This window comes from Gymnogyps californianus, chromosome 17 (genome assembly GCF_018139145.2).
Source record: "Gymnogyps californianus isolate 813 chromosome 17, ASM1813914v2, whole genome shotgun sequence".
NCBI lineage: Eukaryota > Metazoa > Chordata > Aves > Accipitriformes > Cathartidae > Gymnogyps > Gymnogyps californianus.
In genome coordinates, this window is record NC_059487.1 from 17,720,714 (window position 1) to 17,741,016 (window position 20,303).

The window sequence follows — 20,303 nt, forward strand, 5'->3', positions numbered from 1 at the left end:
TCAACTGCTTTTATCGTATAGGTATTGTTATTGGATGTATATAAAAATATGCACGCCTTTTTAGTATAAAGTGAATTACTGAGATTTATTCTTTCTTTTTTAGTTTACTCTTTCAAGTTTTATGCTTCACTTCCAATTTTGTTGACCCAGCAAGCCAGACGTGTTATTTTAGTAGGCTGAAATACAGTTTGGGATTTTTGTTTTTCAGATGTGGTGGTGTAAGCATCTCGCGATGCTCAATAGATTCCCCCCCAGCCCAGCTTTGCCTGCCGGTGGCTAAGAAGACTCACCGTAAGGGGCCGGCCCTGTGCCTGGAGGCTCCTGGCTCTGTCTGCAGCGGGTGCCCCGCAGGTGCGCAGCAAGGGCTGTGTTGGGGGGGAGAGTCCGGGGCCGAGAGGGACCGGGGCGTTTGTTGCCCTGGGGAGCCCCTCCCAGCGTGGGAACGGAGGGGCAACATCCCAGAGCAGAGCCTGAGCAAGGGATGTGGCGCCATCCCCTGTCACGCTCCCCTTTGGCCCCCCCCCCCCGCCTCGTGGGCCGGTTGCCAGCCTGCAGGACAGGGGCTGGGGGGGCTGCAACTGTTTGGGGGGAGCACTCCCCCTTTAGCTTCCTACCAGAGTCACCCTTTTGGGGGGGTGTGTATACATATGTCAATGACAGTCTTAAAGTAACGAGCTGCTGGTTGGGGCTGTTTCCCTCATTTTGTGCCTTTTTTGGGGGTGAATAAAAAGGGGAGGATTGGGGAGGTGTGGGGAGGTGATGATGTCATTTGGGGCAGCAGTGTCAGCGGGGGGGCAATGATGTGGCAGAGGAGCAGGTGAGTGGTGGATGGGGGTGGGTCACAGCCCCAAAATGCCTGAGAATGGGTGGATGGGGGGTTTAAAAAACAATAGAAACTGTAAATATGGGTGTGAGGTGTTTGAAATAGAGAAAAAGATCTCGGGTTTATAGATATTGAAAAATAATATTGTTTTATATATAAAAAAGGATTTCAAAATAGAAACCTCTATCTACTGTATCATATAAAGGATTATAGAATATAAAAAAATTCTGACTAGAGATATATATGTAGGGGTTTAAAATACAAAAATAACTTGTGTGTATATATAAATTAAAAAATAAAGGACTTTAAAAATGCAAAAAAGATATATTTTATATACGAAGGAATTTAAAATAAAAGAAGTCTGACTAGGTAGAGCTATCCACACTACACTTATGTAACACTTAGTAAGTCTAAGCGGAGATGTCTGAAAAGATGCTAAAGTGTCAAAATACCTAATAGGTCTAAAGATAAATAGTCTAAATAGATGGTCTGTATGCTTAAGGGAAATAGGTAAGTGTAAACAGAGATAATATGTAAGTCTAAATAGATATTCTATATAATAAGTGGAAACAGAGATATGTGTAAGTAGAGATAATATGTCTATGTCTAAATAGATATTCTGTATAATACATGGAAATAGATATATGTGCAAATATGTGTGTGTCTCAATAGATATTCTAGACCATGTGTTGCAGGTCATCCCAGGTGAGTTATCTGCTATGGATTATCCCAGGTGGACCCCCTGGTGCAGGTCATCCCAAAGCATGTCCCCCCTGCCATGTCTGCGGGGGGCTCCTGCCCCCCTCTGGCCCCTGTGTCCATGGGTGGCCCCCCCCCAGTCCTGTGTCCGTGGGTGGCTCATGCCCGTTGCCATGTGTGGCTCATGACCCATGTGAATTTTTCCCCACGTGAGTTCCCCACCGCCCCTGAGCTACTCTGCCACCGGACCCGTGGGTGCTGCCTGCACCCGCCATCTCTGGATGTTTCTCCATTTCTGCCCCGCTCCCTGTCCATTTTCTCTTAGCTTTTCTGTCCTCCATCGTCCCCCTTTTTGCTTGTATATCTGCATAACACTGCCTGTCTCATTGTTTCTTGCTATATCCCCCTGCCTAGTTCGCTGTCCCATTATTCCCCTCTGTCCTGATCCCTGGCCTCTTTTCTCATCCTGCAGTCCATCACAGCCATGGAGTGCACAACCGAGCGAGGCTGCGTGTCTAGGAAGTTTCATCTCGTAAGAGCTGTGAGACACCCACGTATTCTCTCAGGTGGAGGACAGCCAAGTGACCAGAGTTACAGAAGAGGGAGGAGAGCAGGAGAAAGAAGGGTCTGAACTGACAAATTCTTCTGGCAGCGCCGAGAGCAAGAGCTGTGGTGAGTCCTGGGCCCTTGGGGCCCTGTCGCCCCTCCTCTGTGTCCCGGTCCCTCCCTGTCCCTCCCCTGGCCCCCTCTCTTTCCCACGCTGCTGTGATTTTCTTTGCTTCCCTGTACCTCTCATCTTCTCTCTATTCTTCTGTCCTGCTCCGTCTTCCTCTCTCCCTTTCTCTCTCTAGTTCTACCGCTCCCTTTTCTTTTTCTGCCTGTGTTTTTGTCCTGTTCTCTCTCCTTCCTTCTTGTCATCCTTCGTCTCTGTCCTGCAGCCCATCACTGTTTTTTCCTTTTCCATCTCTTTGTCCTGAGCTGCACCTGTCTTTTTTTTTTTTTTCTCTGGCGTGTTCCCTGGCATTCTTTTCCTCTCTGTGCTTGTACCCATCCCTAATTTTCCTTTTCCATTTCTCTGTCCTGCTTTCAGTCCCTGTTTTTTCTCTGGCTCCATCTCCCTGTCATTCTCCCTGTTGCTCTTGCTTGCTCCCCATCCCTCTCTTTTTCTCTGTATCCCATTTTCTTCCTCCCTGTCCCTCACTTGCTTTCTGTATCCCTCTCTCCTTCCTCCTGTCCTTCCTTCCCCTGGCTTCTGGCCTGCTGCTTGTCACTGGTTTTTCTTTCTCCTGCTCTCTGTCCGCGTTCTGTCCCTCTCGTTCTCTCTCTGTCCCTCTGTCCTTCCTCTAGCCTGTATTTTGCACTCTCTATCCCTCTGCCCCTAACGCTTCTTTCTCCATCTCTCAGTCCTGCTCCCTGGCCTTTTTTTCCTCCTACTGTCCATCTGTCCTGCTTCCTCTCCCTGGTTATTCTGCCTTTATCCCTCTGTCCTGCTGCCTGTCTCATTGTTTCTAGTTATATCCCCCTGTTTAGCCAGCTGTCCCTTTTTTCCTTTCTCTCTTCCCTACTCTGGCCCTACTTTTTCTTGCTCCATCTCTGTCCAGCAGCCCATCATTGTTTTGTTTTCTTTCTCCATCTCTTTGTCTTAATCTGCATCTGGTTCTCCCGCCCCACCCCCAGTCCCTCTGTCCTGTTCCTTGTCCTGCTTTTTGTCTCCAAGTCCCGTGCTCTAGCCCCATCTTTCTCTCTCTCTCCCTCCTTCTTTTTCTCTGTGTCCCTTTGTCCTGTTGCTCATCGGTATTTTTTCCTTCTGTTCCTCTGTCCTGCTGCCTGTCCCTTACTTCTCTGTCAATCCCTTTGTCCTGTTGCCTATGTTATTTTTGCTGTCTGCATCCCAGACAGCTCTGTCGCCCTTCTGCATCCCAGTCCCCTCCCTTCTATTTCTCTCACTGCTGTCATTTTTTCACTTCCCTGTACCTCTCCCTCTCTCATTCTCCCGAGTCCCCCTCTTTCTCTGTCGTTCTACCTCTCTGTGTTCTTTTTCTCTCTATATGCTTCTATCGTGTTCCCTGTCCCTCTCTTTTTCATCCTCTGTCTCTGTCCTGCAGCCCATCACTATTTGTGTCTTTCTCCATCTATCTGTCTGTCTTCCTATCCCAATTCTTTTTAATTCCTCCCCATCTACCCTTTAGCCCTTCACGATTCCCACCTCCCCCACCTCTCTCTGTCTGGCTCCATGTCCCTGTTTCTAAATTCCTCTCTCTCTGCCCTGTATTCTAGATATGCTTTTTCTTGCTTATATTCTCTTGTTCCAGGTCCCTGTCCCAATGTTTTAATGTCTTCCCTCTCTGTCCCATAGCCCATTTTGTCTGTATTGTTCTCTGTCTGTCTGGCTCCCTGTCCCTATTCTTTAATTCCTCTGTCTCTCCCCTTTAGCTCATCGATTTAAAAACAAACAAAAACCTCAGTCTCCCTCTGTCCACCTCACTGTCCCCCTTTTTAATTCCTCCCTCTCTGCCCTGTGGGCCATCGTTTTTCCCCACGCGAGTTTTTCCCCACGCGAGTTTTTTCCCCACGCGAGTTTTTCCCCACGCGAGTTTTTCCCCACGCGAGTTTTTCCCCACGCGAGTTTTTCCCCACGCGAGTTTTTCCCCACGCGAGTTTTTCCCCACGCGAGTTTTTCCCCACGCGAGTTTTTCCCCACGCGAGTTTTTCCCCACGCGAGTTTTTCCCCACGCGAGTTTTCCCCACGCGAGTTTTTCCCCACGCGAGTTTTTCCCCACGCGAGTTTTTCCCCACGCGAGTTTTTCCCCACGCGAGTTTTTCCCCACGCGAGTTTTTCCCCACGCGAGTTTTTCCCCACGCGAGTTTTTCCCCACGCGAGTTTTTCCCCACGCGAGTTTTTCCCCACGCGAGTTTTTCCCCACGCGAGTTTTTCCCCACGCGAGTTTTTCCCCACGCGAGTTTTCCCCACGCGAGTTTTTCCCCACGCGAGTTTTTCCCCACGCGAGTTTTCCCCACGCGAGTTTTTCCCCACGCGAGTTTTTCCCCACGCGAGTTTTTCCCCACGCGAGTTTTTCCCCCCCCCACGCGAGTTTTCCCCACGCGAGTTTTTCCCCGCGTCGACCCGCCCCCGGGTGGGGTTCGCGGGACCGCCCCCCGCCCCCCTCTGGCCCCGCCCCCGGGTGGGGTTCGCGGGACCGCCCCCCCCTTTCTGCCTCCTCTGTCTCATAACCCATTTTTCTCTTTACCATTCTCTATCTCGCTCCGTGTCCTTTAAGTCCTCCCCCTTTAGCTCATTGAGGGTTTTGGTATTTCTCAGTCTCTCTCTGTCCACCCCACTGTCCTTTTTTTTTAATTCCTCCCTCTCTGCTCTGCGGCTGATCGCTATTCTTTGTTTTTCTCCATCTCTCTCTGTCTGGTTCCCTCTCCTTTCCTCCTTCTCTGCCTGTAGCCCATCGCTCTGGTTTTTCCTCCGCCTCTGCCTCTCTCTCTGTGGCTCCCTTTCCCTATCTTTCAATCCCCCCACCTGCCCTGCAGCTGATTGCTGTCCTATTGGATTTATGTGGCAAGGTTTTGTTAGCTGGGGGTGGAGGCAGGGGCTGCAGGGGTGGCTTCTGTGAGAAGACACCAGGAGTTGCCCCTGTGCTGGGCATAGCCAGTTCCAGCCCGCTCCAAGACAGATCTGCTGCTGCTCAAAGCTGAGCCCGTCAGCAACACTGGTAGCACCTCTGTGATGACATATTTAAGAAGGGCTAAAAAATGCTGCGCTGAAGCTGTGACAGAGAAAATGCGAGTGTGAAACAGCCCTGCAGACACCAAGGTCAGGGAAGGAGGAGGGGGAGGAGGTGCTCCAGGCACCAGAGCAGAGATTCCCCTGCAGCCTGTGGTGAAGACCATGGTGAGGCAGGCTGTCTCCTTGCAGCCCGTGGAGGTCCATGGTGGAGCAGACATGCACCCGCAGCCCGTGGAGGACCCCACGCCAGAACAGGTGGATGTGCCTGCAGGAACCCGTGACCCTGTGGAGAGCGCACACTGGAACAGGCTCCTGTCAGCAGCTGTGGAGAGGAGCCCATGCTGGAGGAGGTTTGCTGGCAGGACCTGTGGCCCCGTGGGAAGGACCCCACGCTAGAGCAGAAGAAGAACATGAGGAGGAAGGAGCAGCAGGGACAACATGTGATGAACTGACCGCAACCCCTGCTCCCTGTCCCCCTGCACTGCTTTGGGGGAGGAGGTAGAGAAGTGAGGAGTGAAGATGAGCCCAGGAAAAAAGAGAGGGGTGGGGGGAAGGTGTTTTTTAGATTTGTTCTTTTTCTCATGATCTTACTCTGATTTTGACTGACAATAAATTATATTGATTTCCCCAAGTCCAGTCTGTTTTGCCTGTGACAGTAATTGGGGAGCGATCTCTTTGTCCTTATCTTGACCCACAAGCTTTTTCATTGTATTTTCTTTCCCTGTCTTGTTGAAGAGGGGGAGTGATAGAGCAGCTTGGTGGGCACCCGGCAGCCAGCCAAGGTCAACCCACTACAGTCTCCTTCTATCGAGCTCCCTGTCCTTGTTTTTCAATTCTTGCCTATGTTTCTTTAACACCATCAATTTTGAAGCTTTCTTTCTACTTCTCCATCCCTGTTTTTTAAATTCTTGCATATGTTTCTTGAACCTAGTCACTTTTAAAATTTTCTTGCTACTTTTCCCTCTCTCTGTCTCCCTGACCGAATTTTAATTTCTTGCACCCCATCGCTTTTCAAATTTCCTTCCTACATCTCCCTCTATGCAGCTCCGTGTACGTATTTTTTAATTCTTGATATGGTTCTTGTATCCTGTTGCTTTTTGAAACTTTCTTTCCAACTCTATCCAGCTCCCGGTTTCTATTTTTTATTTCTTGCCTATGTTTCTTTTCCCCTATCACTTCAGAAGTGTTCCCCATCCCTTGTCTTGTCTCTGTCTTCTTGTCCTGCTGGTCCCTTCCACCTCTCTCCCCTGCCCCCTGCCTCTCTTATTTATCCCTCCATCTCTCTGTCCCTGTTTTTTTGCTCCATCTCTCTGCTCTCCTCTCTCTATGCTGTTGTCCTGCTCCTTGTCCCTCTCTTGTTCGCAGCACCCTGTTTTCTGGCTCTCTGCCCCACTCCTCCATGTCCCTCTGTCCCAGGAATGGCCAGTCCCTGCAGTGAGGAAGGATCCCTCCGAGCTGTCCCTAACAGAGCAGACCACCAGCATGTGGTGCTGGGAGCTCAGTGCCCCCGTCAGCTACATGCGTGAGCCACCACGTATTGAGGAAGCCTTCCGGATGAGGAGCATCGAGGTGTGCACTGCGCGCTGCTGAGCGGGTGAGGGTTGGGCAGGTGGCACTGCGGTGGAGGAAGGGGCAGAGGCAGAGAGAGACATGTTAGGGTGGTGATGATACCACCTGTTTTAATCGTATGTAAATAGACCTTAGTAGTTGTCATTCTCTTGTAACTGCTAGATGGTATGTGAAACATTTCTTTACGTAAATAAGCCTTAGTAGTCATTATCCTGTAGTTGTCTTTATCTTGTAACTGCTAGAAGTTACATGAAGCGTTTGCAGGTACGGATAGAGCGTTTTTTAACAAGAACTTATCTTAAAGTAACAACCACAAGGACATGCTCAGTCAATGAGGGATAGAATGCTTACTTGACGAAAATAACAACTTAATGTGAACTTTGTCTCGGAATGAGTAGGGGGCACCTCCCCAAACGACCACAGACGGCCACTCGGGAACCCTGCGCATGCGTAGTATAGCTCTGCAACATTAGCAATATGTAAATGCAGTAAATAGGAGGGATTAGTGTGACATGTATGTAACGAAAAGAGGATGTATGAAATGTGATGTTGTCCTGGTTTCGGCTGGGACAGAGTTAACTCTCTTCTTAGTAGCTGGTACAGTGTGTGTTTTGGATTTAGTGTGAGAATACTGTTGATAACACGCTGATGTTTTAGTTGTTGCTAAGTAGCGCTTATCTTAAGCCAAGGACTTTTCAGTTTCCCATGCTCTGCCAGCAAGCAGGTGTGCAAGAAGCTGGGGAGGGAGCATAGCCGGGGCAGCTGACCCGAACTAGCCAAAGGGGTATTCCATACCATAGAACGTCGTGCCCAGTATATAAAAGGCGGGGGAGTTGGCCGGGAGGGGCGGATCGCTGCTGGGGCATCGGTCAGCAGGTGGTGAGCAACTGCATTGTGCATCACTGGTTTTTTTGGTTGGTTGTTTTTTTTCTTCTCTCCCTTTTTTTGGTTATATTCCTTTTCATTACAATTATTATTATTGTTAGTATTATATTTTACTTTAGTTATTAAACTGTTCTTATCTCAACCCACGAGTTTTACCTTTTTTCCCCGATTCTCCTCCCCATCCCACTGGGAGTGGGGGAGCGAGGGAGCGGCTGCGTGGTGCTTAGTTACTGGCTGGGGTTAAACCATGACATGTGTCTCCATTTTAGTTTGCTGTCCCTATTTTTTAATTTTTTCCTTTACTTCCTTAATCCTGTTGCTCTTAAAATGTTATTTCTGTCTACTTTTATCCACTTACTGTTTCTATTTTTTAATTCTTTCCTGTCTGTCATGAACCACATTGCTTTTTAAATTTTCTTTCTATGTCTACTTTTATCTAGTTAACTGTCTCTATTTTCCATTTTGTTTACTCTCATCATTCTTTTAATTTTGAAATTTTGTTTCTAGGTGTACTCTTATCTAGTTTTCTGTCCCTATTTATTAATTTTTTCCTGTTTCCTGTATCCTGTCGCTTTTAAAATTTTTGTTCTATGTCCACTTTTATCAAGATGTCTCTCCGTGTTTTTTAATTTTCCTGTCTGTCCTGTACCCTGTCGCTTTTACATTTTCTTTCCTCATCTATTTTTACCCAGTCTGCTGTCTTTATTTTTTAATCCATTCCAGTCTGTCCTGTACCCAGTCGCTTTTTTCTTTTCTCTCAGTTCATCCCGAGGCTTTAGAGGGTCTCCTCGGCACGCTTTTATCTCTGGAGCATAATTTGTACCCCTCTCGGTCTGTCAGAACCTCTTCCTCACAGCAGTCTTTTTGTCCTCTCCTCCATCTCGCTTGCCTCCAATCGGTCAGCGACTCCCTCATGACATCTGTGCTCTGTTCAAATCCTCTCCGGAGTACCTTTGTGTCCTCGAGCCACCATCTGTCTCTCCGGCCACCTCAGCACCCCTCTATTTCCGTCACGATGCTTCCTGTGAGCGTCCTTGCGTTCCACGACCATCCTTTAGTTCTGCAGCAGGCTTTGTATCTTTCTTATTCAGACACAACTCTTTCTCGGGCTTTCATTGTGCCCCAGAGCACTCTTGCCTTCCCCTCCGCCATGTCAGATGCCTCCATTCGGTCCCTGGTCCCCTGAGGACATCTGTACTCTGTTCAGATCCCCTTCCGAGCACCTCACTGTGTCAGCAATACTTTGTTGGTCTCTGTCCCCCCTGGGGCCCTCTCGTTCCCATCACGATACCTCCCGAGACTGTCCTCGTGCCCCATGGCACCCTTGGAGCTCTGCTGCCCTCTTTGTATCTCTCTTATTCAACCAGAACCCTTCCTCAGGCTTGCTCTGTGCCCCAGAGCTCTCTTGCCTTGTTCACTGCCATCTAGGATGCCTCGATTCAGTCGCTCGTCCCCTGAGGACATCTGTACATTGCGGGGACACCTTCTTCAGTTTTGCATTGTGTCCCAGAGCCGCCTTCTGTCTCTCTTTCACTCTCAGCACCCCTCTGCTGCCGTCATCGTGCCTCCCGAGGCCATCCTCGTGCCCCACAGCCCTCTCTTGGCTCTGTAGCGCACTTTGCGCCCTTCTCCCTCCCCGAGAACCTTTCCTGATGCCACCTTTCATCTCCGGGACGCTCTTGTTGTCCTCTATGCTAGCGAGGCTACCTCTGTGCAGTCCCTGGTCCCCTGAGGACATCGGTAGTCTGTTCAAATCCCCTCTGGACTTCTTCATCATGTCCTCGAGCCTTCTTTTGTCTGTCCCTCTCAGAACCCCTCTGCTACTGTCACGATGCCTCCCGAGGTCTTAGATGTTCCCTGCAGCACACTTTCGCTCTGTGAGCCCCCTTTGGACTCGTTTTGTTGCAATCGCACCTCTCCCAAGATCTCCGTTCCCAAATAAGAGCATTCTTTTTCTTCTCTATGCCAGCTAGGATGCCTCCCAAGACCTTCCTTGCGCTCCACAGCACTTTGGTAGCACTCTGCCTCCCTTTCGATCTCTCTTATCCCTCCGAGCCTTTCATGCCCCCTCTGCTCCCAGTCACCCTGCCTCCACAGACGCCTTCTTTGTGTACCACAGCCCTGTCTGAGCTCTGTAGCGGACTTTGATCCTCTCGTGGTCCCTCAGAAACCTGTCCTCGGGTTGGTTTGTGCCTCAGAGCGCTCTTAGCATCCCCTCTGCCATCTAGGGTGCCTCCATTTGGTCCCCGGCCTCCTGACGACACCTGTACTCTGTTCAAATCCCCTCCGGACTTCTTCCTTGTGTCCCTGAGCCGCCTTTGGTGTCTTTGGCCCAATCGGGACCCCTCTAATGGTGTCACGATGCCTATCGATGCCTTCGAGGTTGCCCTTAGCACACTTTTAGCTTTGCAGCAGACCTCACATCCCTCTCGTTCCCTCAGAGGACTTCCCGGGTCCATATCTGTGACCCAGCCCAGTCATTCTGTTCTTTCTTCCCTCTAGCCGTGCCTCTATCTGTTCCCTGGCCCTCCGATGACACGGTTACTCGGTTCAGATCCCCTCTGGATTTAATCGTTGGGTCTCCAATCCTTTTTTCTGTCTCTCTGGCTCCCTCGGGACACTTCTTCTCCCAGTCACGATGCCTCCCGAGACCTTCCTCGTGCTGCACATCCACCTTGTAGCACTTCAGGTGGGGCCATCTTTGAGCCACAGAACACTCATTTGTTCCTCTACGCTGTCTAGGATTCCTGTGTTCAGTCCCCGGCCACCCGAGACCCTCTGTACTCTGCTCGGATGATCACCCGAGTTCCTCCTTGTCGTCCCTAAGCCTTCTTTTGTCCGTCAGCCCCCCTCAACACCCCTCTCCTCACAGTCACGGTGCCTCCCGAGACCTTCCTCGATCTCCACAGCACCTTGGAGCACTTTATCTCCCCTTCTATCTCTCCTGTTCCATGAAAGCGTCCCTTCTTTCTTTGTTACGCAGCGCTCCTTTGTCTTTCTCTTTGCCATCGAGGGTGTCTCCGTTCGGTTCCTCTCCCACTCAGTCATCTGTAGTTTGCCTAGACACCCTCCTGAGACTCCAAGGCCCTCACTGTGTCTCCAAGCCTTCTTTTCTTACCCTGCCCCCTCCTAATTCCTCTACTCTCTATAACAATGTCATCTGAGTCCTTTCTTGTACTCCACAGCACTCTAGCAGTGCTTTAGCTCCTTTTCGATTTTATTTTTTTTGTGCTCTTATCTTACTCTTTGCCATTTAGGATGCCTTTGTTCAGCCCCCGGCCCCCTGACAACATCTGTACTTTGTTGAAATCCCCTTCAGAGTTCCTCATTGTTACCTCTGAGGCTTCTTTGGTCTCTCAGGCCCCCTTGGGACTCCTCCACTCCCTTTGCCGAGCTCTCGCGAGAGATCCCCGATGCCCTAGAGCCCCGTTTTAGCTCGGGAAGGCACTTTGCACCCCTCTCTTCCCCTCAGAACCCTTCCTGAGTCTGCATCTGTTACCCCAGTCGGTCTTTCTGTCCTCTCATCTCTTTGGTGCGCCTCCATTCGGTCCCCGGTCCCCTGAGGACACCTGTACTTTGTTCAATTCTCTTTTGGGCTCATTGCATCCCTGAGACTTCTTTGGTCTCTCTGGCCCCTTCGGGATCTCTCTGATCCCTGTGACGATGCCTCTTGTTCTGTCAGAACCTTTTCCAAAGCCATCTTTGTGCTCCAGAGCAGTCTTTTTGTTTTCTGCCTTACAGTCTGTTTCTATTTGGTAGCTGGTACCCCAAAGATGTCTATCGTCAGCTCAGATCTCCTCTTGAGGTTTTTCAGAGAAGGCAATGGCCTTCATCTATTTTTATCAACACATCTCCCGTGGTGGTTTTTGTTCTGTTTTGCAATTTGTTTTTGTTCTAGCTACTTAGGTGTTAATTAGGCTGCTTCATACAGTGTCTGATACTTTTCTTGTATTTCCATGTTTTTTTGGTGTTTTCTGTTCTTTAGGACTTATCTAGTTCCGTTAAGGCAGTCGGTCAGAGAGACCGCCAAGGTGACTCTGAACCGTCGGCGATTTACGGTAAAAAATTTACTTTGCAACCGGAGATATTGTTGAGAAGGGATTCTTACGTGATCTAATTCTGCTTTGTCATTCGGTCCTATCCAGAAGGCAGTTCTGGTAGAATTTAGGTAGTATGTGGGGTCTTGCTAGAAACAAAGTGTAATCCCATAGCATTTTGGGTTTTTTTATAGGAAACTAAAGCACATCATTTTTGATAACAATATTGTTATTACAGTTAACAAACTACTTTCTTACATAGCTTAGCAGGACATCTATCTACGCTCCAGAAAAATTAAGTCTAATTCCCTACCCAGTCACATTGCTGATGCAGTGTAGATGCAGTTGTAGCAAAAGAGCAGACATCATCATTTCCAGTAAGGGTCGCTTTCTCTGCTCAGCACATTGCACACCATAAACTGAAGGCAGATGAGAAACCTCCCGCTGCTCCTCTGGCTGCCTCCATGTTGTCTGGTGGTTGGCCCTTCCCCTTTCCCAGGGGATTGTGGGAAGGGTGCTGGGTGGGGCCCAGGGTATATGAGCCACAGCCTCTGCTCCAGGAGCTCATTCTGTTCTGGGGCTTCTAGTGGTGCTGGTGCTCTGCTGTTTCTTCAGTTGGTGGCAGGTTTTGAGTTGTCTAAGCTGTTTGGGTAGATGTGTGTTGGCATTTAGAGAAGTAGAGGTGTCTGGGTCTTTTTGCTGTATACTGTGTTAGTTGCTGATATCATCTCTCTTAACAGGGCTGATGGTGAGATTATCTAGCAGTGGTTAGGGTGAGCATCTTGTCCGCATCTTGTATGCATCTGTATATGAAACTTTGGCATTTTTCAAGAAAGCGACAGGGACGTAAGGCATAGTGTCTTTCAGGGTACGGGATGGCTCATCACCTTTCCCAATCGCCCACAGAGAAGCGTGTTGTCCCTAGAACCTTTGCAGCTTGTGGCAGGCCCCTTGTAGATTCTAAGCATCAGGAGTTTACTTATGTTGTGGGCCTGTAGCAGAGCCCAGAGTCTGTGGGAAGGTGTAAGATAGGAGGTGGCTGCAGAATGCAGGGTGTGGCTCACAAGAACAGCTCCTGAGGAGCAGCCAATGCGGGGGGTTCAGGGGTGCAAATACAGGGCAGGAGCTGTCAGGAAGCAGTGGGGTTCCTTCCCGGACAGTTCAGGAGAGGAGAAGGGGTTTGTAAGGTTTTGAGACTGGGGGATGGCTGGGAAAGGAAGGAGGGTTCGTCAGCCTTTCTCAGATTGGTTTTGCAGTTGGATTTGGACGTCGATGAGGTCTGTTCTGTTTTAGTTTCCCCGCAGCTGACGGGAGGTACGACAAGGTCACAGGAGATGCGGTGTAAACCATCCAGGCCTCTGCATCTCAATATGCAGGGCTGAATGTCAGATGAGTCTCGTCTTGTAAAGCATTAGGTACATAAAAATATACCCCCCAGAACTCTGAGGTCTCTGCTTCTCTGTGCCTTTTACTTACTTCATTCCCTGACTTAATTTGTGCGTCCATCCGGATGTCACAGTCCTTGTTACTTAGAGTCCCTGACTAGGCACTTCTTTCCAGTGCAGGTTTGTGTCATTGTCTTCCCTGGAATGTTTTGGAGAAGAGGATGTGTATTATTTGTGCTCGTAACAGTCTGCAGCCAGGGGTCATCTTTTATCGCAGTCTCGGGCACGCAAGCTTTTTCTGTTATTCCAGTTTTGCCTTTTTCCTGAAGTGTCCACTGAGGTTTGCTCTAGCATCAGTCACGGCAGTTATGTTCTCTTGTTCTTGCTTACCTATTGTTTTTAGCACCAGTTTCTGTAGTTGTAAGGTGTCCGTTGTAGATCTTTGAGTCACCATGTCACGCCATTGGGGTTTTTTCTATCGGCTGACCGCCACTGTAATTCCCTTAGGGGCTTTGTAGGTGAGGAGGTAGTTTGTGTTGCTTGTTTTCTGTGTGCTATACCATATGTTATTCAGGTCTTGATGTTCCCATGGTTGTTTTTGTGTTAGGCGAGCACATCGGTAGCTATACCGAGGGTCTTGTGTGCCTCCACTCATCAGCATAATGCGAACTACTTTTGTGTTTTTAATGGCAGGCTGTTGTTGGAATCTAGATGGTATTCCTAAACGGAAACAAGACCACTGGAATTGTTAAGCTGTTGATCAGCATCCGGGTGACATGTTCGATATTGTTTTTGCAGATGCAGCGGGATGAGCTGTGTGCCAAAGGGCAACAGAGGAGACGTGAGCGGAGCGCTGTAAGAAGGTGAGTCGGTGAGTGGTGTTGGAGGGAAGATGCGACTAGTGGCTTATGACTAGCTTCTAGGTTTCGGGTTACTTTTTTTTATTTTGAAGGTGCAAAGCGGGATATTGGCACCAGAGCTGATTCGGGCAAGGTGAGCCATGTCTGGTGGGCTGAAGGAGCAGTTATTTTTCAGGTGGTGTTGTGTTGGTGAAGTTGTAAGCATCCCTTGTTGTTTGTCTTTTACAGGTGGTACCCGAGCCTCAACTTGGCAGCCTGTAAACAGCAGAGGCAGGGCGGGCGAGCAGCCAAGGTAAAGGAGCGGGAGATGGGAATCGGTGCAGACAGGCCGTGGTTTTGGGCAATATCCTGTCGTGGTTTAACCCCAGTCAGCAGCCAAGGACCACACAGCCACTCCCTCACTCCCTGTCCGCCCCCCCCTTGCTCCTGGTGGGATGGGGAGGAGAATCGGGAAAGAAGGCAGAACTCGTGGGTTGAGATAAGAACAGCTTAATAACTAAAGTAAAATATAATACTAACAATAATAATAATAATAATGAAAAGGAATAGAACAAAAAAAGGAGGGGGGGGGAGGAAAAAAACCCCAGTGATGCACAATGCAATTGCTCACCACCCGCTGACCGATGCCCCAGCAGCGATCCGCCCCTCCCGGCCAGCTCCCCCCTGTTTATGTACTGGGTGTGACGTTCCATGCTATGGAACACCCCTTTGGCTAGTTCAGGTCAGCTGCCCCGGCTGTGCTCCCTCCCAGCTTCTTGCACACCTGCTTGCTGGCAGAGCATGGGAAACTGAAAAGTCCTTGGCTTAAGATAAGCGCTACTTAGCAACAACTAAAACATCAGGGTATTATCAACAGTATTGTCACACTAAATCCAAAACACACACTGTACCAGCTACTAAGAGAGTTAACTCTGTCCCAGCCGAAACCAGGATACTCAGCATGTATCTCTTGCTTTGGTTTTTCTCAGATGCTGCAAGAGGCTCAGAGGGGCGAAGCCGTGTGCTGAGGAGCGGTCCGAGAAGGTGAGGTGGTTGTTGGCCGGGTCGGTGTCTAATAGCAAAGTATTATATGGCAACTTGGTTAAGCATTTCTCTTTGGTCTCGCAGGCGCCATGCAGGCAGCCTTTGGAATTGGATGAGCCTTTGAGGTGAGCTGGGGTGGTAGAGAGGAGGAGCATGGGGCTGGTGATTTCTCACAAGCACAACGGTAGCTTTTTGTCTTTTGGTATCTTAGGTGCCACGAGCGATGACGGCTGCAGCGTCCGACGCTGGAATTCCTGCAGAGCAGGTGAGCAGAAGGCCACGTTGGTTTTGAGGAGGAGGGTGTTGTGGAAGAGGTCTGTGTCGACCGGCGCCATGCTTACTGCTGGCACTGGTATTTTTCCAGATGATGAAGAGGAACCTGGCAACTGCAGGAATATCCTGGTTCACTGATGTGTTTTTTGCTGAGGATGGATTCAGACCCCTGCTGTCTGACAGCTAAGTTGAGGGACTGGAGACCACTGCCCTACAGCGTGTAATTTTGACTTCAGTTGGAAAGAAATTGTCCAAAGCGGAAATCTTTCTCGTTCAAAGAAGTTGCATTTTATTGAACTTCCCATCAGAGTGGCTCTTCAGAGGTGATGTACTTGGCAGTAGAATTCACCAGCAGCAAGACTTTTCACTCTCTAAAAAAAAAAAAAAAAAAAAAAAAAAAAAAGAAAATATTTACTTCCTTCCAAAGAGCCAAGCACAACAAGTCTTCCAAAAGTCGATGGCATTGCTGGTCTTTGGGTTCTCAGTTGTAACAGTTGAGATAACATAAAAACATGTTCCTCTGCGTGCTTCGGTACAGCCAAGAGCATTAGCAAATCTGCCAATCCTTTTTCATAGCCTTATGTATTGCAGCACTGGAGACTGGATTTTTTTTCTTTTTCAGAAGATCCCCTATATGGTTTTACTTCTATCTCACTGTTTTTTCTATTGTAAATGAAACTTTAAAAAAAAGTTAAATTGTATAACTTGCAAATTGACTTGCATTGTTTAAACTATAACTGCCAAACAGCTGTAGCATGTAATTTAGGTGTACTTAAGCGGTTAGGTATTTTGTCTAAATCTTGAAAAAGATGGGCAACTGAATGTTACGGGGTTTTTTTCCCTGATCTTTTGATGGAGTGCTCTGAAGTACTTTATTTCTGTCTGGCTTTCAATGGTGCATTTCCCTGGCATTTCGGTAGCATCTCTCTTGGGCAGTGCAGCTGGCCAGATGTCCATCCTAATCATGTAACACAAAAAAAACCCCTAGTCAACTTATAGCTGTGTATGTTGGAGACAGGTAATTTAATGGTATCAATTCACAGCTATGCAAGTTAAACTAATGCAAAAGGAAAAACAAATAGTTTTATAGTATAGGTATTGTTATTGGATGTATATAAACATATGCACACCTTTTTAGTATAAAGTAAATTACTGAGATTTATTCTTTATTTTTTATTTCACTCTTTAAAGTTTTATGCTTCACTTCCAATTTTGTTGAGGAGGCAAGCGAGACGTGTTATTTTAATATGCTGAAATATAGTTTGGGATTTTTGTGTTTCAGATGTGGTGGTGTAAGCATCTCATGATGCTCAGCAGATCCCCCCAGCCCAGCTTTGCCTGCCCGTGGTTAAGAATACTCACTGTAAGGGGCCAGCCCTATGTCTGGAGGCTCTGGGCTCTCTCTGCAGCAGTTGCCCCGCAGGTGCGGCAGCAAGGGCCGTGTGGGGGGAAGAGTGCGGGGCCGAGAGGGACCGGGGACGTTTGTTGCCCTGGGGAGCCCCTCCCAGCGTGGGAACGGAGGGGGAAACATCCCAGAGCAGAGCCTGAGCAAGGGATGTGGCACCATCCTCTGGCACACTGCCCCCCGCCCCGCCTCCCCAGGGGAGCAGTTGCCAGCCTACAAGAGAGGGACTAGGGAGCTGCAACTGTTCGGGGGGACCACTCCCCAAAGCATGTCGCCCCCGGCCCCCGTGTCCGTGGGTGGCTCCCGCCCCCCCCCCTCCTCCCCCCGGCCCCCGTGTCCGTGGGTGGCTCCCGCCCCCCCCCCTCCTCCCCCCGGCCCCGTGTCTGCGGTGCTCCCGCCCCCCCCTCCCCTCCCCCCCCCCCCCCCCCCCCCCCCCCCCGGCCCCCGTGTCCGTGGGTGGCTCCCGCCCCCCCCCCCCCTCCCCCCCGTGTCCGTGGGTGGCTCCCGCCCCCCCCCCCTCCCGGCCCCCGTGTCCGCGGGTGGCTCCCGCCCCCCCCCCCCCCCCCCCTCCCGGCCCCCGTGTCCGCGGGTGGCTCCCGCCCCCCCCCCCCCCCCCCCCCCCCCCCCCCCCCCCCCCCCCTCCCGGCCCCCGTGTCCGCGGTGGCTCCCGCCCCCCTCCCCCCCCCCCGGCCCCGTGTCCGTGGGTGGCTCCCGCCCCCCTCCCCCCCCCCCGTGTCCGTGGGTGGCTCCCGCCCCCCCCCCCCCCCCCCCCCGTGTCCGTGGTGGCTCCCGCCCCCCCCCCTCCTCCCCCGGCCCCCCGTGTCCGTGGGCGGCTCCCGCCCCCCCCCCCCCCCGGCCCCCGTGTCCGTGGGTGGCTCCCGCCCCCCCCCCTCCCCCCCCGGCCCCCGTGTCCGTGGGTGGCTCCCGCCCCCCCCCCCTCCCCCCGGCCCCGTGTCCGTGGGCGGCTCCCGCCCCCCCCCTCCCCCCGGCCCCCGTGTCCGTGGGTGGCTCCCGCCCCCCCCTCCCCCCCGGCCCCCGTGTCCGTGGGTGGCTCCCGCCCCCCCCCCCCCCCCCCCCCTCCCCCCGGCCCCCGTGTCCGTGGGTGGCTCCCGCCCCCCCTCCCCCCGGCCCCCGTGTCCGTGGGTGGCTCCCGCCCCCCCCCCCCCCCCGTGTCCGGGTGGCTCCCGCCCCCCCCCCCCCCCCGGCCCCCGTGTCCGTGGGTGGCTCCCGCCCTCCCGGCCCCCGTGTCCGTGGGTGGCTCCCCCCCCCCCCCCCCCCCCCCCCCCCCCCCCCCGTGTCCGTGGGTGGCTCCCGCCCCCCCCCCCTCCCCCGCCCCCGTGTCCGTGGGCGGCTCCCGCCCCCCCCCCCCCCCCCCCCCGTCCGTGGGGCTCCCCCCCCCCCCCCCCCCCCCCCCGTGCCCCCCCCCCCCCCCCCCCCCCCGTGTCCGTGGGTGGCTCCCGCCCCCCCCCCCCCCCCGGCCCCCGTGTCCGTGGGTGGCTCCCGCCCCCCCCCCCCCCCCCGGCCCCCGTGTCCGTGGGTGGCTCCCGCCCCCCCCCCCCCCGCCCGGCCCCCGTGTCCGTGGGTGGCTCCCGCCCCCCCCCCCCCCCTCCCCCCCCCCCCCCCCCCGGCCCCCGTGTCCGTGGGTGGCTCCCGCCTCCCCCGGCCCCCGTGTCCGTGGGCGGCTCCCGCCCCCCCCCCGCCCCGTGTCCCTGTATGGCCGGCCCTGTGCCTGGAGGCTCTTGGCTGTGTCTGCAGCAGTTGCCCCGCAGGTGCGCAGCAACGGCTGTGTTGGGGGGGTGAGTCCGGGGTCGAGAGGGAGCGGGGACGTTTGTTGCGATGGGGAGCCCCTCCCAGCGGGGGAAGGGAGGGGAAACATCCCAGAGCAGAGCCTGAGCAAGGGATGTGGCATCCATCCTCTGCACGCTCCCCCCTGGCCCGTCTCCCCCCCGTGGGGCAGTTGCCAGCCTGCAGGACAGGGGCTGGGGGAGCTGCAACTGTTTGGGGGGAGCACTCCCCCTTTATTTTCCTAGCAGAGCCCCCTTTTGGGGGGGGGGGAGGCGTGTACATATGTAAATAGCATTATTAAAGTAAGGAGCTGCCGGTTGGGGCTGTTTCCCTCATTTTGTGCCTTTTTGGGGGGTGAATAAAAAGGGGAGGAATGGGGGGGGCCTGGGGAGGTGAGGGTGTCATTTGGGGCACCAGTGTCACTGGGGGAGGCGTTGCCTTGGCAGAGGGGCAGGTGAGTGGTGGATGGGGGGGTCACAGCCCCAAAATGCCTGAAAATTCATGGATGGGGGTTTAAAAAATACTAAAAACTGTAAATATGGGTGTGAGGTGTTGAATAGAGACAAAGATCTCATTTTTATATGTATGTTGAAAAATAATATTCTTTTATATATAGAAAAGGATTTCAAAATACAAACCTATACTATATTAAAGGACTTTAGAATATTAAAAAAAATTCTACATAGAGCTATATGTAGAGTTTTAAAAACCAAAAGTAACTCATGTATATATAAATTAAAAAATAAAGGACTTTAAAATGCAAAAAATTTTCACATTTTCTATATGAAGGAATTTAAAATAGAAAAAAGTCTGAGTAGGTAGATCTAGCTACACTACACTATGTAACACTTAGTAAGTCTAAGTGGAGATGTCTAAAAGGATGCCTAGGTGTCAAGATACCTAATCGGTCAAAAGACATAGAGTCTAAACCCATATTCTGTATAGTAAGTGGAAATAGATATAGGTGTAAATAGAGATAATATGTATATGTCTAAATACATATGCTATATAATATGTTGAAATACATATTTGCACAGGTATCTGTCTGACTAAAAGATACTCTACACTCTTCTAGATGATGTGTTGCAGGTTATCCTAGGTGAGTTACCTGCTATGGATTATCCCTGGTGTAGGTGATCCCCATGCCTGTCTCCCCATCCATGCATGTCTCCCATTCACCCCGGCCCCCGCGTCCGTGGGTGGCTCCCGGGCCCCCCCCCCGGCCCCGTGTCCATGGGTGGCTCCCGGCCCCCGCCCCCGCCGGTCCCCACCCCTTGTGTCCGAGGGTGGTTGCCGCCCCCCCCACCCAGTCCCCGGCCTCTGTGTCCGTGGGTGGCTCCCGGTCCCCGGCCCCCGTGTCTGTGGGTGACTCCCGCCCCCCCCCCTTCACCCCCGGCCCCCGTGTCCGTGGGTGGCTCCCACCCCCACCCCCCCCGCCCGCCGTGTCCGTGGGTGGCTCCCGCCCTGGGTCTGGAGGCTCCTGGCTCTCTCTGCAGCGGGTGCCCCCCACCTGCGGCAGCGAGGGCTGTCTGGGGGGGGAGAGTCCGTGGCCAAGAGGGACCCGGGACGTTTGTTGCCCTGCGGAGCCCCTCCCAGCGGGGGGAACGGAGGGGAAAACCTTGTGCCTTTTGGGGGGGGAATGAAAAGGGGAGGCCTGGGGGGTCCTGGGGAGGTGAGGGTGTCATTTGGGGCACCAGTGTCACTGGGGCAGGCGTTGCCTTGGCAGAGGGGCAGGTGAGTGGTGGACGGGGGGGTCACAGCCCAAAACTGCCTGAAGATTCATGGATGGGGGGTTTAAAAAATAGGAAAAACTGTAAATATGGGTG

The 20,303-nt window shown here is 52.1% G+C and overlaps 1 long non-coding RNA gene across 4 annotated transcripts; it reads left to right on the forward strand.

Annotated features, from left to right (window-relative positions):
- Positions 1-252: 252 nt before the first annotated feature.
- On the forward strand, positions 253-15,637 carry LOC127023215 (uncharacterized). Of its 4 annotated transcripts, XR_007767412.1 has the most exons (10): positions 253-351; positions 1,496-1,528; positions 1,995-2,194; positions 6,672-6,824; positions 13,930-13,994; positions 14,220-14,283; positions 14,960-15,014; positions 15,099-15,139; positions 15,226-15,279; positions 15,379-15,637. It is a non-coding gene; the product is annotated as an uncharacterized LOC127023215 (long non-coding RNA). The 4 variants fall into 4 exon arrangements; XR_007767411.1 differs by lacking the exon at positions 1,496-1,528; XR_007767413.1 differs by lacking the exons at positions 1,496-1,528; positions 6,672-6,824.
- The last annotated feature ends 4,666 nt before the right edge of the window (positions 15,638-20,303 follow it).